Source organism: Erpetoichthys calabaricus, chromosome 11, assembly GCF_900747795.2.
Source record: "Erpetoichthys calabaricus chromosome 11, fErpCal1.3, whole genome shotgun sequence".
NCBI classification, from domain to species: Eukaryota; Metazoa; Chordata; class Cladistia; order Polypteriformes; family Polypteridae; genus Erpetoichthys; species Erpetoichthys calabaricus.
In genome coordinates, this window is record NC_041404.2 from 42,590,809 (window position 1) to 42,607,351 (window position 16,543).

At 37.0% G+C, this 16,543-nt stretch overlaps 1 protein-coding gene and 1 long non-coding RNA gene across 48 annotated transcripts in view; one reads left to right on the forward strand and one right to left on the reverse strand.

Moving 5' to 3' along the window:
• Nucleotides 1-16,543, forward strand: part of LOC114660360 (uncharacterized) — an 80,618-nt gene that overhangs the window by 26,192 nt on the left and 37,883 nt on the right. Inside the window, exon 2 of the long non-coding RNA XR_007936297.1 lies at nucleotides 5,789-5,967. This is a non-coding gene — a long non-coding RNA (uncharacterized LOC114660360). The remainder of the gene's footprint in view (nucleotides 1-5,788; nucleotides 5,968-16,543) is intronic.
• The window catches only part of LOC114660357 (protocadherin alpha-C2-like), a 480,950-nt gene that overhangs the window by 2,813 nt on the left and 461,594 nt on the right, over nucleotides 1-16,543 (reverse strand). The window lies entirely within an intron of this gene.

Genomic DNA, 16,543 nt, shown 5'->3' on the forward strand with positions numbered 1-16,543 from the left:
GCCAAACTTTGGTAAAGAACTGTAATGCTCAAATGCTTTCGGTAATCATACGCAAATGTGGCGCATATGTTATATTGGCAAATATGAAAAACCTTTACTTTCATAATTAATGTTCATTAATTCATTCATTCTGGAATCGGGTCATGGAGGTAACAACCTTAGCAGTGAGGCCCATATGTCCCTTTCCACTGCCACATTTGCCAACTCCTACTGTGGGATCCCAAAGGGTACCTACGCCATCTTATATTCCTTACATTGAGCCCTGGGTCTTCACTGGGGTCTCCTCCCAGCTAGTCAAGCCCATGTAACGTTAACAGGAACACATCCATTTCAGATGCCAAACCACTTCCATTTGCTTCTCTTGTTGCAGAGTGTGAGCAGCTCTACTCCTAGCCTTTCTCTGATGTTTGCGCTTCTCACACTATCTCTAACGGATAGCCTAGCTACCCTGTGAAGAAAGCTCATTTTGGGCACTTATAACCAATATCTCATCCTTTTGGTCATTACCCAAAGCTCATGGCTATAGGTGAGGGTAGGAACGTAGATTGATTGGTTAATCGAGAGCTTTACTCTCTGGCTCAGCTCCTTCTTCACCAATGAAGGTAGGAATAGTGATTGCATAATTGCACTTGACTCACCAACCCTTTTCTCTTCACTTCACAATACTTAAACTCCACTTTTAGGCAGTAACTCCATCTCCCACTCACAGAGGACATTCCACCTTTTTCCTACTGAGGACCATGGCCTAAGATTAGGAGGTACTGATCCTCATTCCTGCCACTTGACGTTCAGTCACAAACTATCCCAACAGGACCACGTTGTCTACAAAAAGCAATGATAGTTCTAAGACCACTGAACTGGGCACCATTCTCTACTCGGCTGCTCCTTGATATCCTGCCCATGACACTCAGAAACTGGATAGGAGGCAAATCATAGTCATGGAGGAGTCTCACACCCACTGGGAACAGTGCTAATGTTTTTCCCAAGTATGTGGACACAGCTCTCATTTCGATTTTATATGGGGACAGAATAGCTCAAATTAGGGACCCCATAATTAACAGTAATTAAAAAAATATAGCTGCAAAGCATTCATTTATATTGATGTACCAACAAATATTTGTGGTGTTTTGTTTTACAGTATAAATTATTGTCACAAATGAAAAATCATTCAGGGCTTTGCCCCGCTCTTTTTCACATCCTCCCTAAGACACGCTGGCTGTGAATTCCAAGGCTTAGATTGAGAAAGCACTGTCTTGTCCAGTTAAACTACAGTGCAACACCCTTTACTCAAGTAAACTTGACTTCTTACTGTAACAAGTGTGGTTATGTCACTTTACACAGCAGGTTCCCTTGTTACCCTTAACTACAAGCTTCTGTGCCCTGTAGGTGTTCTAAAGTAGATTTTAACAGCAGGTTCTTTTCCTTTTTGTGGCCAAGGTCAGTCAGTTAGCCATGGGCATAATCATTTTATTAGGTGCTAAGAGTATTCAAAAGTGTGGGACTGATACTAAAATTTTGACTTTGGCACAGTTTACTGGCTATTGCACCTCAGTACAAGTACCAAAACAATGTTGAAACAACTAATGGACAACACTGTCAATCCCCCTCACATTATAACAAGAAGCTGGCTTGGATGTTAGTGCCCCTTGCAGTTTCAAGTGTGCAAATATACAAATATTACTTTGAAGAGCTAATATAGTACCATTTTAACATCTTTTTAGTACCAGTATACAATGCAACACTAGCGTGCAATACTACAAACATAATGTAACATAATACAAAAATTGACAAAATAACATAGGAAAAGGTGCACAGAAGATCAAGTCTGCTAGCTCAGCAACACATACTATCAGAAAACCACATTACAGGAACAAAGATACTGAACAGTATGACCTGCTGCATTCAAAATCATCTGTGCTTTATTGGGAATAGAGTTGGGATATTGCAGATCAGATGTCTGCCAGAGAATCAAAAAATATTCAGTGGAAATAGCATTGTGGAGCCTTGTGGCTGCAAGTCTAAGATGTATCATCTTTTAATTGTCAACTCACTGCAGTCTCCAAAGTGACTAAATATAGATGGTCACTTGTGAACTGCTGAATCGCCACAAATAAAATAAAAAAAAAATATATATATAAAATATACACCCAGGGCTCATTTCATTCCTTGTATCACATCTTGTCTGTTTGGCAAACAAAAGGACAATGACAACAAAAATGGCAAAACAGATTTTCAGACTTTTGCATGTAGGTTGCTGTTAGTCCAATGTAAAATGTGCTACATGGCATTTCAAAAATGTAATTGTGGAAGGGAGTTGTAATGGGCAGTCAACACAAAAACTGCATTATTCCAAAATGCTAGAGTTGATCTTAATGAAATTTTGCATGTATAAAAAAGCTGAACCAACTTGAAGTCCAGGCTATATGACATTTCAAAAATTCAATCCAAAAGGAGTGTGGCATGGTGACTCATTGGTAGTGCTACTGTTTGTGTCCCCATGTCCTCACTGTGTGGAGTTTGCATGTTCTCCCCGTGTCTGTGTAGGTGTCCTCTGGGAGCTCCGGTTTCCGTCCACAGTTCAGACATGAAGGTCTGGTAGATTGGTGATACTTAATCTGCCCTAGTGTGTGTGTCTGCGTTTTCACCCTTCAATGGACTAGCTCCCTGTCCAGGGTTGTTTCCTGCCTTCTGCCTTGTGCTGGCTGGGACAGGCTCCAGCACCTCTTGCAACCCTGTTCAGGACAAAGAGTGTTAGAAAATGACTGAATAGAAAAAAGAAAATCTAAAAGGATAGTTATACTGTAATCTGGGGATGGATGTGAAATTTTGCAGTAAGGAGACTGTGGAAGATTGTGGGTTCGTTTCCCGGTTCCTCCCTGTGTGGATAGTGCTTTGAATACTGAGAAAAGCGCTATATTAATGTAATGAATTATTATTATAATGCATTGTGTGAAGTTCATGACATTTTGCATGCATATTGTTGATACAACTTAAGATCTATACTTTAAGGCTTTTCAAAAGTTCCATTGAGAAATGGGGTTGCAATGTGGGTTGAGGGATTGGGCATCGCAAAAATGGTTCAGCCAGTGGCACTGAATTTGGCGTGATGTTTAGGTTTAGCCATATTTACAGTGAATGCTACATTCTAACTCAGTGATCCAATTGAAACAACTGCGGAGATGAGTGGTATTTGTGCTGTGTTGGGTGACCAACACAAAAATGATTGTTGGCTTTCACAGAATTTTGTATTTACATTGCTGTTCATGCAATTTTAAATATATGCTTTATAGGGCTGCACGATTAATCTTTTTTTTCCTCATGATAACGATATTTATGACCCACGATCAGTTAATAAATATCGTCGCGATTTTACAGTATAAAGACAAAACTGTTTTTTATGGGCTGAGTTTACGGATTGGACTGCGTCACTATGACGTTACTGCGTCTAGATTGCAAGCGCTTTCTGAAGCAGTAGAAGTCAATAGCAGCAATAACAGTCAGTCAGAATAAACATATGATGACGGAGCAACGTGAGGAAGGTGCAGAAGTGCGATCGTTAGTTCCTAAAAAGGGGTCATACTCAGTTGTCTGGAACTATTTCGATTTCGAGGCATATGATGTTGATCAGGTACGAGTCTTGTGCAAACTTTGCTCCTGTTCCGTCCAAACGTCCCAAGGTAACACAACAAACCTCATCAACCACCTTAAAAGCCACCACAAAGTACACTATCAAGAATTTCAACGACTGAAGGCACAAAGAGCAACAACAAAAAATTACCAGCCATCCACAACACAGACAACAATATCAGGGACATTGTTCAACGCAATACCATATCTGCCTAGCTCGCAAAGACACCGGGAAATAACAGAGGCGATCACGTACCATATAGCTAAGGATATGTGTCCAATAACCACCGTGAGCAGTGAGGGGTTTAACAAAGTGATCGCAACACTTGATAAAAGATGTAGCATTCCCTCACGCAACCATTTTTCCAATGTTGCGCTGCCCTTGCTGTATGCGAAATGCCGAAAAGAAATAGAAAGAGAAATTCTCAGGCTCAGCCTTGAATATTTTGCTACCACGACCGACTTATGGTCAAGCAGAACTGCGGAACCGTATTTGAGCTTGACAGTTCATTTTATTGACAGCGAGTTTGAGATGAAAAGCAAGCTTTTGCAAACTTCGTTTTTCCCACAAGACCATACAGCGGAGTTTATTGCAGTGGGCCTCAAAGAAGCGATGTCCGCTTGGGGCTTGGTGGAAGAAAGACTTGTGTGCATCACAACGGACAACGCAGCTAATATGATTAGGGCACCATCTGTGAATAACTGGCCGAGGCTACACTGCTTTGGTCACAGACTTCATTTACCAAAGGAATAATCGTCATTATTAATCGTGATAAAAAGTTTGAGCAAAATAATCGTGATAATCATTTTTTCTGTTATCGTGCAGCCCTAATGCTTTATAGAGTTGGAAGAAATTTAACTGGGAGTCATAATGGGAGGGCCAACACTACAAAAACCATGTTACTTGAAAACAGCGGAGTGGATGTTCATAAACTTTTGCATGTACATGACAGTTAACTCAACAAACAATTTATGGAGTTTCAAGTTTTATAAAATGTAGGAGTTCAATAAAGGAAACACAAACTGGTAGTTTTGTCCAGCTTTTACATGATGTAACAGTGATTCAATTATTCAATAAGCCATCCATGTGCAAATAAACACATGTATGTGAAAACACAGTGATGCAAAGTAGTAGTGCTCATGGTTCCAACCCAGTAAGAAGTTACCTTGCCACAATATGGAGAAGAGAGAAGACAAATTGAGAGGTTTTGTAAGTGATGGATGGAACATTTGCCTTTCAGCCAGTAATGAGAAAAGGGTCACTAATATAAAAAAACCACAGTTGCTTTATTACTTTAACCTATTATACATATATACCTGGGCAATGTCAGGTACTTTGTCTACTGAACAAATAATCATGTGTCTACCACATGAGATTCTCTACATAAAGCATTATCTTCACCAGTTATATGTATGTAAAAATGCAAAATCGGCACATTTATACCATTGTGCAATGCTAGAAACTGCAAAATTTTGATTGGATTATGTGTTATGTCCAGACGTGCATGCTCTCTCTTCAAAAGTGCTCAAACATGTTTGAGGAAAAATGAAAATCTGAACTAAAAATTTTGATCTCATCACAATATTTTAGATATACTGTAGCTTAGGGAGATACATGGATTGTAATAGGTTGTACTTTACATTTGGCAACATTTTAAACCTGGGGCTTACTTCTTATTTTCCTGTAACTGTGATTTGGTCTGTTATTTTCAGTACATAAAGCATAAGCAGGTCAGGGTGTTGCTATTACAACTAAATGGTTTAGAATTAAAGACTTATACTGTCTATTAATATTGTACAGCTATGTATATCCAGAAATTTAACTCACTTTTTAATTCCATCAGATTTTTTTTTTTTTTTTTTTATATATATATAAACACACTCGAATTAAACAGAACTAATGAGTAAACCATGAAGAAAAAGATCTCGGCCTAAGCAGATATCAGAAGTGACAATATGCCTTACTGAGGCAAGTTAAACCCAACAAGACACCTGTAATGTTTACTAGTGTAAAAGCAAACCAATGTGTACTGACTTTTTTTCCTGGTTGCCTGCGGAATAGCTCTGGAACTGTAGTGTATATAATGGACAAAAGAATTGCCAAATGTTCAGATGAAGTACACGACCTTCAACAGGACACATGTTTTGTTTATTTCTACAGTGTGAGCTTTGGCAACTGAAGTGCCTTGTTTGCAGCTGCAGTGGGAGACAGAGCTGGGTATTGAAGCACAAGCCTTGTGATTTACAGTTGGTAATCTGCCACTGCTGCACTAACACTCCATAAAAATGAACATTAAAGAAGCATATCCAGTGATTTCAAGAAACAAAGAAATTTTGCAGGTAAGGACTTTTTTTTTTTTCCCCCCCCATGTACACATTTTAATAACACTTAAACGAGAAAAAAAAAAAAAGTTTTAAGTATGTTCCCAAAAGCAATCTATGCTTATGTCCCTGTTTATAGGCACACCACTTAATAGTCTGTGCTCCATATTAGAGTGACAATGCAGATTAACAAGGCAATTAGGATTTATCTAATGCAAGTTCAAGTGTATTACCTCCTAAAAAAAGGAGCTCCTGTAAAGGGGCTTATAAAATGGTAGAGAGAATTGAAGAGGAAGGGATTACCCATGGGGCAAATGGAGAGACAACGCAGCCACTGTTAACCCCAGTAGATGAGCCACATGAGGCAAGCTGATGAAATGGCAACCCTTAAAAGAAGCACTCAAACAAATGTGACCTTCTGCACTTGCACAGCAGGTTCAGGGAAAGCAGGTGGGTTCACGCTTAACTGCATAAATCAGCTCTTGAATGCAGCGGTCATCTACCAAAAGTCTCAAATTTGTGCATGTATTTACTGTATATATAAAACATATCTTGTATGTACTGTATCTGTGTGTATTTATATATACTGTAAATCATGTATGCATATACACACATTCACTCTGATTTTATATGGATGTATGCAATGAGTGGTTTTATTCATATTGATATTTTTTATTTTATTTTTTTTTTGTAAAATCAATACCATCTTTAAAGAAGCTTTGCATATCAGGCGGCTGAGGTTTTTATTAATTCCAAGAAAGGCAGTACATCGACTATTCATTTAGTAACCTGTCTCACAATGTTTTTTTTTTTTTTTTGTTCTTGGTTTAGCACGGCTCTGTCTGCAAAGATAGTGAATTCACAACCTGCAGATGTGCTTTTTGTCAACGAGGCTTGACATGGATGGTCTGACTCAGACTTCATTGTGCAGTGACACTAGCAATTACATTAGAGACTCACCAGCTGTGCAAGAGGTCATATACACCCCCTTGCCTATGTGCTGCTATTAAAAACCTGCTCTTAAAACATAGGGATTTAACCATTTCCTTCTTGACAAAGAAGCAGCATATATGAGAAAAGTACTTCATTCAAAATTGGGCCTGCGCACACTTAATATGTTGACAGCATAACACAATTTAATTTCATTTGTTGTCACATATTTCAAACTCACTTATTGAAATGCAGGGTTTAAGAGGCCGAAGCCTATCCCAGCTGATTCAAGTTCAAGGCTGGAACTAATTCTGGTCAGGCCGCCAATCCATGAGTGGTTGAGACATGTAATGATTTGGGGATTTTTCACTTTAATTCTGGATGTATTTCTCTTCTTTTACATAATTTTGATAACCATTACTATTGTCATTTTCATAATGTTATTGTGCCGGCATTGTGTTTACTGATCTTTACCAAGACACTACCATTATCTGTGTTTTGTTTATGGCTATAGTAATGTGATGATGAATTTCTAATTGTAGTGTTAGGAAGAACAATATAATTAATCTATTGCATTTCCTTGGGGTAGTGGTTCTCCACTCCCTCTCCTCTTGCCCATTACTTTAACCTGGAAAATCTGTAGTGATGACACATTCAAATACATGATAACATAAGATATTCTTTATTGTTACTGCTCACAAAGCTGCAATATTTTTTGACAACTTTCCAACCAATGACACCTTGTAAACATAAAGCCATGAGTACATGTACATTCAAATATATAAAGAAATAAGAGAAAACATATGTTCAACAATGCACAATAACTGGTATAATACACTACTATATAATATATAATACAATAATTATTCACTAAGTACAGTAAATAGACAGGAATATAAATAGAAAAAGAAAATAGATTATCAGGATTGAAGTCAAGGAAGTTATTGCACTTGTTTATACATATGTGAATGTACAGGTTATATAGAAAAATGTGAAAGTAAAGTGAAAAAAGGGGGAGAGGGGTGGTGGCAGAGGTTTATTTCACATTTTCATCCAGCAGTGCTAAAGTGAGGAGAGTGTTGTGCAGGTTGCAGGATGGCATTTTAGCTTCTACAGGAAAGAAGCTGTTTTTAAGTCTGGCAGTTTGTGCATGTATGACCCCTGTAGCGTTTGTCAGTGGCCAACAGGTCAAACATGCAGTGTTCTTGCTGGAACAAATCTCTAATATCCAGGGCTGTCCTGTAGCATGGACTGATATAAATCTCCTGCAGATCTTGGAGTCTGGCACCAATAATGCGTCCTGCCGCCTTTACCACCCTTTGCAGATATTTTCTAATCATCTGCAGTGCAGCCAGCATACCGTACTGTACCGCAGTAAGTCAGGATGCTCTCTATAGAGTTACTATAAAAATTGATCATAAGGTGCTGCGGTGGATTAACCCTTTTCAGTCTCCTTAGGAAGAAAAGGTATTGTGGGGCCTTCTTGTCAAGGTGTGTGCTGTTTAGGGACCAGGAGATGTCCTCTGTAAAGTGGACCCAGAGAAATTTGAAGTGGATTAATCTTCCCAATTACACTTAGGGATGCTAACTCTGTCCTATTGATTTTCCTGAAATTATTTCTTTTTGTTTTTTTTTTTTTTGTTTTTTTTTAAGCATTTAATGAGAAATTGTTTTCTGTAGACCATTTGTCCAATTTTATAGCATTTTCCTTTAGTTGGTCTTGGTGTTATCCAACATTATTCCTATTTTTTTGGTGTCATCTGCAAATTTGACAATCATGCTTGTGCTGTGAATGGGTAAGCTACTATGAATAAATAGTGGAAAAAGTACGGGGCTGGGCAAACAACCCTGTTTGGACCCCAGGGTTGAGTACCCTAGTGGAGATACTGTACTGTATGTACCCAACCTTACACGCTTTGGTCTGTTAAAAGGAAAATTATTGATTTAGCTGCAGATTGTTCCGTGTATACCAAAGCTTTGTGGATGGCTAGAGATATTGCATCATTTGCGGATCTATTTTTCTTGTTGGCAAATTGCCTTTAATAGATTCCTGGTGGTATTTTGGCAATACAGTGTAATATGGATCAGTACCAGTCTTTCAAAAGATTTAGCTATTACTGAATTGACTGCAATTGTGCGATTGTCATTTAGAGAATTGAGAGCTGATTTGTTAAGTATTGGCATGATGGTTTTTGACTTGCGGACCGTACCGTGAGGACAACAGAAAGAACAAAGAATGACTTCTCATTAATGTGTAAAGCTCTAGCATTAACATCATTAGTAAAATTAAGAGGTTTAGCAAAGGCTGCTGGGAATATTGTCTTAAAAAGGATGAGAGGCTAATCTCTGGTATTGCAGCCAATACTTTCTGACAGTTCTGACAGTGTGATTCATGCAAAAGCACATTGCATGAAGGTTTTTCAGACTTTTGCATAATTCCAAAGCAATCTTTACAACAACTAGACTTATGTCCATATAAATACTGTATTTTCTGCTTTTGTTTTATTGCATGTTTATTTATGATTTGTTAAGTGTTAGTTTGCTGAATTACAATATATTGTAAAAGCAGCTGAGAACTGTACTACACAGAAAACTGTAGTAAACCGTATAAAGTAAGAACAGCAAATGTAGATGATCATATTGGCAGAATTTTTTTTTTTTTTTTTTTTAAACTATTGCTTGATTTTTGTGGTGGTGATTGAACTATACTCAATTATACTCCAGTACATCACACAGTTCTTGCAGCTTTCTCAGCCACAGATTCATTCTTCAAATCATTCATTCTATCTCATCTAAATGATGCTCTACTGAAATGAGGCTCAGAGACTATCCAAGCCATTGCAATAAACTGTAGTTGCTGCCTTATTCCTGGGAACTGCTTGAAATTTGAAAAAGTGTAAATGGAGGCCATAAAGGGATGAATACGCTCAACAGTTCTTTAGTATGCTGTTATCTTCAAATTCTAGCCTGGTATTTAGAGGGCTAATGTGAATGTACCATGAAAACTTCCCTAATACCATTATACAAGCAATAACAACCCTGTGCCTTTGACAAAAGGCAGAACCGAAATTCATGAGATTTAAAACAAATTTTTAAACTACTATCTGCATGTTGTAGTAGAAATTGAAATTTTTCAGACCAGGAAACCTATTTCCAAGTTACAGCCCACAAGTTTTGAAGGTAATGTTCTTACTGCTACTTTCTTTCCAATTTTCACAGAGACGAGTGAAATCTGGGATAGTCTTCTGTTGTGGTAGCTTATGCTCTTTAGAGACCTATACATTATACATTAAGATGTATCCTTTTACACTCTACTGCTGTAAAGGCCTATTTGAATATTTGTTTCCTTTCTGTTAATGTGAATGAGTCTAGCAATTAACAAGGCATTTGCCCACTGAATTGCTGCTCACTCATTTCTTTGAAAACTTAAGACTGTAGGACATGAAGATCCCAGGATGACAGCTGTTTTTGATGTGGTGGAACCATCGTGTCTAAAACCAACAATCATATCATGGTCCAAGTGGCTTAGATTATGCATTTGTTTAAACAATAAGTAAACCTCATCACTATGTCTGAATGCTATATAATATAATTGATCTGAAGTGACATGATTGGTGGTTTGAAGGACCAGGTTATCTAAATGAATGGGCAAATGATCCTAATAAATTGAACCCTGAATGAAAATGACTGGTTTATTGAATATTTCAATAGGGTAGGTTTATAGGCGGATTTTTTTTTTTTTTTTTTTTTTTTTTTTTTCCTGCTTAACCTGCTTTATAAGATACAATTTACTGAGGGGAAAAGTCAATCATCAGTCAGTCATTCTCCAACCCGCTTTATCCTAATGCAGGGTCACGGAGGTCTGCTGGAGCCAATCCCAGCCGGCACAGAGCGCAAGGCAGGAACAAACCCCGGGCAGGGCGCCAGCCCACCGCAGGGCACACACACTAGAGACAATTTAGGATCGCCAATACAACTAACCTGCATGTCTTTGGACTGTGGGAGGAAACCTACGCAGACACGGGGAGAACATGCAAACTCCACACATGGAAGACCCAGAAAGTGAACCCAGGTCTCCTAACTGCGAGGCAGCAGTGCTACCACTGTGTCACCATGCCGCCCGAGGGAAAAGTGATTTATTAATTAAATCCCTAACAAAAGCAAGCTCCGCATCAAGGGAAAAAATGCCACAATACATTAATAATTTAAACATAAAAAGACTGAAGTTTATTTGTGCTGCCCTCTCTTCCCTTTATATTCATTTTATTTTAATCTAGTGTGTGGGCAAGTATGATTAAGGATTGACTTGTACTTGCGACATAAGGCAAACAAAACTGGTACTGAGTCACTTTATAACCCTAAGCAAGATTGTGTTGGTGCTCCAACTGAACACATGTGTAAACAATTGTGATATGCATCATTTTACATTAGTGTATCAGATAAATAAATTAAATACAAATGTTAAAAGATGTCAGTTTTGTAAAAAAAAAAAAAAAAAAGAATCATCATACATGTCCAGATTAGAGAGAGGCATACAAGTGCCGGCATTTGCTTTTACACTGAGATATCAATCAGTACAATTGAGCATGAGTGTTCAAGTCCCTAAGGATCCATCTTCTCATGACGTGTCGTTCCAAGCTGCCGCTCGAGTTTATGGCAGCCGGTATGATGGCTCAATGATCTCTCACTTTAACATGCTCAGTAACACTGTGGTATTGGCTAATTCAGTGCTTGAATTGAATAGTTTAGATGCAAACAAATGAGTTTGTGCTAGTATATTTATCAAATAAGATTCAGTACTTAAAACAGATTTATTTCTGGTGTTTTTAGTTCAGTTAATTAAGAAAATACTGTGATTATATCAAGCCGGCTTTAACTAACAGTGAACATCAAAATTTGGTTTTATATGGTCTACATTATCTCGCAGTTAGGCTGGAAGTTGATTTTTATTGTTGTCGTTATTGCCCACAATGCTTAAGCATTTGAATACTGAAACCCCATATTATATAAAGATCTATAAGTTATTCAATATGCTGGGAGAAGACTCTGGATTGCTATAGATAGATAGATACTTTATTAATCCCAAGGGGAAATTCACATACTCCAGCAGCAGCATACTGATAAAGACAATATTAAATTAAAGAGTGATAACAATACAGGTCCTACTATTGTTAACCTTTCGGGAAAATCCTAAACATAATAAAAAAGGGGCTTCTAATGGTGCTTTTAAACATATCTTTAAAACTTTTTATTCTATGACTTGATCATAGTTGCACAAATAAAGTTTATGGAGCACAACACATATAAAAGTATTTTACTTTTGTCAAATGATGCTTCATATACGTCTGGTGGACTATACAGTACATTATGAACCTGACCCTGCTTAAATTGGCCTTAGTAAATGGATGGATGAATAATAACAAGGTATAATCGTGGAGCAAATAGAACTGTGAATGGTAGTTGTATCTGGGTTGCTGCCTGTGTGGTATTTTTATTTGTTCTCCTCCTGTTCATGTGGATCCACACCTCTTAAAAACACCGTCAAATTAACTAGTAATTATGACTTGACCAGAATGTGGGAATTTATTGTATTATGTTTTTTCAACTGACCAGTGCACTGAATCTATTTTTGTTGGCGCCTTATAAGTCTGCTTGACTAAGACAATAGATGGATGTTACTGTTTTTGTCTTCAATAATTTTTTTTTACACTAGATTGCTCAGAGCTTGTTAAAAAGTGCAAAAACATTCAAATTGATTGTCCATCTAAGATTTGGACTGGGGCCCAGTGTTGCTTGGATAGGCTCCGACCTTGCCAGTGTTAAAATACATGACTATTAAGCCATCCATTTTGTAACTGTTTCTTCCATCTCTGGATATGTTAGTGTTAAAAAGGAAAAAAAATGTACTCATACCTACACTCACTTTGAATGAGGCGTGTATTAACCTAAGGTAATAATAATAATAATTCATTACATTTATATAGCGCTTTTCTCAGTATTCAAAGCGCTATCCACACAGAGAGGAACCGGGAAGCGAACCCACAATCTTCCACAGTCTCCTTACTGCAAAGCAGCAGCACTACCACTGCGCCACCTGTGAGGTACACATCACTGAGATATATAAGGAAAATGGAAGCAGGAATGATCGTATGTGGAGAAATTACAAATGTATTATGAATAGTGCTAGAGTCAGACTTTGAACATTAAAACATGAAAGCAGTTAAATGCAGTGAAATGGCTGCACTAACTGTTTCTTTCAAAATAAGCCCCTACCTAATTAGTAATGATTGATTAATAAAGGAATTAACCATTCATTTATTTACTGAAACTGCTTACTGCAGTTCAGAGTATGGTGTATTTAAAGGGTGTCTACTGTTGTTGTTAAATATATAAGCATCTTTTAAATTTTGGATACATTATTAACAGATTTTTTTTTTTCTTTTAAACTGTTAAGACACAAGGGCAGGTGAAGTGATTTTTGGTCAGGGTCACAAAGTGAGGTACAGGGAATTGAGTCAGCAGCCAGGAGTAAACCTTGTATTGGGATCAGGCAATTGCAGGGCACACACTAGGTCAATATAGAGTCACAAAATTCACATCTTCAGCATATGTTGGGAACATCAGAATTTGTATGTCCTCTGCTTATCTCTGATCATTGATTGATTAAATACAAAGACATTTTTTTTAAACCTAGGACTATGGGGAAGTGAGAAGGCAACTTATTCAACGGGTAATTAAGTAACTGATGGATTTAATGAACTACATAATGAATGAATTAATTAATGAAAACACTTTTATGATAAAATATATTATTAGCATAACATTCTCAAACTCACCTAGTCCAAATGAGGATCTTCAGATGGCTGGAGCTAGCCCCATTAGCATACTGTATATTTAGGAACTAGCTTTGGATAAAGCACAGTCCATTGAAAATCCCACTCCAACACAGATATACATTTACACTGACACAAAACCAATTGAAGATTGCTGGTTACACAAACAATCATTTCTCTGAGGATGGTAGAGGAAAGCAAGGCATAGGCTTGGGTTTCAAACCCAGGATACCGAATCCATGAAGCAGCAGTATTAACCAAAACCATCTATTTTTTTCAGTAATAATGATATTGGTACTGTGAAGTGCAATAACAATAGCTTGTGCAGCACCTAGACTTGCGTGCAGCTGCCCTGACAACCTGTGTCAGAAATCTGTTAAAGGCTTCATTGGAGCTTTGGGCTTCAGCTGCCTGTAAACCTTTTAGAAGCCATGCCAGACAGTGTTAGTCAGAAGAGATTCTTTTGATTACGTTTGGGATGCTGCCTGTTAATACATACACACCACTAAATGCTGAGGTCAGTTCATGGCTGTGTGCCTGTGTTTTTTGGTCTTTATTGAAAGACCAGAATAATCTGTCATAACATTTGAGATATAAATCCATCTGAAAAATTGACAATTATTGCAGTGCTACACGAACAATGACTGTGCTATTGTTGACACATAGCAACCCTGATTGTACAAGGAATATTTATTTAATAAAGTAAAAAACAATCCTCAAATGTATTCTGATTTTAACAAGATACTAAAATAATACACACTGTATACAGAAGAATATTACAAGCTCTCTACCAGTTTGTACATTCATATATAGGTCAGTACGTAGACACGATCAGGCTGTGAATGGTTACCTTGGAAACCGTATTTGCACTGCATCTCAGGATTTGTCTGTTTAAATATATTCACTCAACAAGGAGTAGTGATTGTGTTAAGAGAGAAAAATAAAAGAATCTCTTCCATACATAACATTCCACCTGACGTTTGTTTCATATTCACAAGATGTTTGCATTTGTGAAATCTCAGAAATTCATTTTTATCTTTTCCCACTTCTGTGTTTGGTTAACAATTGTATTAATTCTGCATTTTCTCCTGGCAGTAATGTCTTTTGATTGTCTTCTAATCCATAATTAGAATAAGAAATACTTTTTTGAAATTATACAAAAAAGATTAAAAACTCAAAGCTATAGTCTACTTGCCATTTTAGTGACTGCATTGAACATATGGACTGATTTACATTTTCTGAAGCAGTAATAATTTTAATGTGAGTTTATCCTATGTGACTACCTATCCATCTGGTAGGGCAAGTACAAAAGGTCAGATGACAGGGCTGTACTTTGAGCGTAAATTTTATTAATGCCTTTATCCATTATACATACATTTGATTACGTACATTTTTACATTTTCACCACTGGCAAATTGTTATAAGAATAATTGGGTATTTGAAAAATGAGAGGAACATTCAGTTTGCTAGGCTTTGGTTACCAAGCGATCTTCTCAATATCTTATCCTCATAATTTTTAAAGGTAGTTTGAGTTTCTGCTTCAGCCAGATGATTTGGTAGTTTGTTTCAGATTGTCACAACCGTTTGTGTGAAGAATTAATTGCTGGTTTCCTTCTTAAAGTATCTATCTATCTATCTATCTATCTATCTATCTATCTATCTATCTATCTATCTATCTATCTATCTATCTATCTATCTATCTATCTATCTATCTATCTATCTATTAATTATATAGTGCCTTTCATATCTATCTATCTATCTATCTATCTATCTATCTATCTATCTATCTATCTATCTATCTATCTATCTATCTATCTATCTATCTATCTATCTATCTATCTATCTATCTATCTATCTATCTATCTATCTATCTATCTATCTATCTATCTATCTATCTATCTATCTATCTATCTATCTATCTATCTATCTATCTATCTATCTATCTATCTATCTGCACTTCCAATTAATTCTGCAAATACTTAAATCAATATTTTAACTGTTTTAGATTTATCTTGGACTTCTAATAATTTTGAAGACCTAGATTGGTCCCCACATAGCCTTATCTCATCATAACTTCATTAACCTGTCAGATTAGGACTTGGCATTCATCCCAGATATACCTGGAAGTAACTCTCTGCACAGCTTCTGATGCTTTGCTAAGAGTCACAAAATATGCCCAAGTTTGTAGTTTAAAAATACATTGGTCTAGGTTTAACATCACATTGTACAACAGAAGGATTCTCCCTTAAGCTGGAAATGGAATTATGTTGCCACTAGGAGACCTTACTATTCCTCTTAGGTCCTATATGGTAACAGGAAGTTTGTATTTTTGAAATGTATGGATTCTACTGTTTATGGTGGGATTTAAGTTTGGAATAACACAGATCAATCAAGATAATGGAAAGTCCAAAAACATTTCTGGAAATGTTAGTTCTATGGTCTATTTCTATTTGAACAAAGTATGCTAGACACAAATGATGACATTAAATTTATTAGTGACTTTTATTACTTTTGGTACACTGTATTAATTCCACAGGGGAAATTGTCTTTTTGCATGCCCTTTGGAGGTCATAGCACAGGGTCAGCCCTTATACAGCACCCTTAGAGCAATTTTCAGGTTAAGGGCCTTGCTCAAGGGCTCAATGGAATAGGATCCCTTCTGGAAGTAATGAGATTTGAACTGGCAACATTCCAGATACTAGCAGAGATCCTTAGCCTCAGAGCCACCACTCTCCCAATTTAATGATTTGCATAATGTATAGATATTTGAAGGAAAGCACTGATATTTTGTTAAATAGTTTTGTTATAATAATACTGCAGCTATAGCGTAT